Here is a 2,444-nt window from a genome sequence, read left to right on the forward strand (position 1 = left end):
CATATTTACCTGTAGGATGTACCTTAAACTGGCACATTTCGCTGAAATGACATTTCCAACAAAACATAATAAGGGAATAGAGAAGATATAGCGCAACTTTAGTAGTAAGAATAAATGGTAAAAAAAAATATGGATTGTAAGCCTTGGTTACCAATGCTTTAACAGTTACCCTGCACAGGAAAATGTGCATTTATAAGAACATCAAGAAAGTACCAATTAATTAGATCAGCCTGAATGATCATTGTCTTTATTAGAAAGATGAGATTTTAATCATAACACTAACCCTTGTTCACTCAAGAACAGTTCATGAACAAGCACATCATTTATATTCACACTCCTGACTGTCTTATCGTATCCCTGCAGCCTGAATACATCAGGTTATCTTTGGTTCCTTCCTCATCTTATGTCCAGCAGTATCGAATACATGAACCTGGGATAGCTAGCTGTAGGAGAAACATAGCTCTCGTCATCAAAGACTCTCTTTAAGTGTGTGAACCTGTTTTTTCTCATCATAGACAATGTCCCCTGTCTTGAATAGGGGCTCTTCCTTCTCAAGCCACTGCTTCACGTCTGGGAAGAAATAGAAGATTTCTTTGGTGGCAGATTCTGCAGAGTCTAAAATCAATTACGAATGCATGTCATTAACTCAAGTAGGGCATTGCGTTCTTGTCTCTTCTTATGCAGCTTTATTATTAGTGTATAGCATTGGGTTTAATTTGTACTACAATGTGTCACTATATGGCGAACACTTAATTTCTAACCTGGATTTTTCCTTTTACTTTCCAGTGAAGACCTTAACTGAGGATATGACTTTCAGATGTCTTATTTACTGTTCTCTTCACACACAAAATCCTTGATACAGACACTCATCCTTCTCACTGCTGCAACAATGTACACTATTAGTGTTTCACTGCAGGAAGATTTATTTGATGTACCTCCTAACCCACTATTCAAAGCCAATTTCAGCCACTTTACCGACTCTCCAAGTTACTTTGTTAGTGTCACCTGTTGGATGTCCTCCATACTTGGCTAGTAGACAACTTCCCCAGCCACCATGATTGAATAAGGGGCTCATTTACTTGACTGCTGGGTCACTCTGGTTGTGTGGTAGAGAGGCCTGTCAAAATAGTTGGTGTGTTCTCCCAGTTTTATTTACACAATTAAGAATGTCTAAAATATGTTTTCTCACTACAGCAATCTCTATAACAGTGCAGGAGAAACTGCAATCCCTTGACAAAGCCAATCGCCACTACACCCACTGGATAACATGAGAACATAAGAAAGGTTACAAACGAGAGGAGGCCATTGGGCCCATCTTGCTCATTTGGTTGTTAGTAGCTTATTGATCCCAGAATCTCATTGAGCAGCTTCTTGAAGGATCCCAGGCTGTCAGTGAGCTACCCTGGAGGACAAAGGCTAGCCTTGCAGGTGTTCGGTTTGACTCACCATGCTCCTGACCAGCAGGGTGAGCTGTCAAGTCCCTAATGATTTTTCTTCCCTTCCCCTCAGAAATCCTGTGTGGAATTTCCAGCGAAGAGCAACAACTTTGCACAGCCAGGACATGAACCAGCGCTCCCTGATTGATCAGACAGGGACCTCTCCAAGAGAAAGCATTACCTGAGCCATGTGCTGTGTTCCTGGTGTCTGTCAGTCTGTAAACACCCCGTATGGACTCTGGCACTGTGTATAGTGCTTGAAACACTTTTGGGGGTCCCATCAATCTTCCCCCAGTGACCAATCGCATTCTTTCGGGCCAAAATATAAGCCCTCATCAGCCCTCTGTTAATTAGTAGAAAAAATACAAATGGGGCAATGTGATAATGAATAACTTACAATCATATTTTCACATCTCTATTAAGCAAAAATATAACACACTGTTTTCAATGCGAAAGCCAGGATTTTCTAGCTACCAATGCACGCACATATTGCCACTGATTGTGTAACAGCAGCAAGAGGAACACAGTGTATAACAGATAACAAAAAGGTAAGTACACCATGTAGGTTCACCACAAGTGGTTCTTTGATTTCAGTACTATGCACGCTGTATTAATTATTATACCAGAGCTGTAATCTCTCTGCTTCTTTGTAAAACAACCTACCAACCTACTCCCACACTTAAACTCTCAAGATTGTTTAATGAAAGGCTGCATGAGTCCCTCTCAACATTTCTACTTGGTGCTTTTAATCAAATACAACTTAATATTCAGGATATTCCCAAACTACCAGATCGCTTATAGTATAATCCTTATAGAGTGAAACGGTAGTTGAGAGGAATGGTAGTTCCTTGCAAGTTATCAGCAAGTAACTGAGAACTGCTCTCTATTCAGCAAGGATAGTCTACATGTTTACAGGGTATTGGAGTAGCAGAAGCAAATCAGCCATCACTTTTAATTTGTTGTTCTTAGATAAAAAAAGTCAATACCTGTCATACAGTAAGAGAAATC

General features: G+C 40.1%; 1 pseudogene; it reads right to left on the minus strand.

Annotated features, from left to right (window-relative positions):
* Positions 1–469: 469 nt before the first annotated feature.
* On the minus strand, positions 470–1,772 carry LOC121315331 (annotated as a pseudogene).
* Between the last annotated feature and the right edge of the window lie 672 nt (positions 1,773–2,444).

Source organism: Polyodon spathula, chromosome 5 (assembly GCF_017654505.1).
Source record: "Polyodon spathula isolate WHYD16114869_AA chromosome 5, ASM1765450v1, whole genome shotgun sequence".
NCBI classification, from domain to species: domain Eukaryota; kingdom Metazoa; phylum Chordata; class Actinopteri; order Acipenseriformes; family Polyodontidae; genus Polyodon; species Polyodon spathula.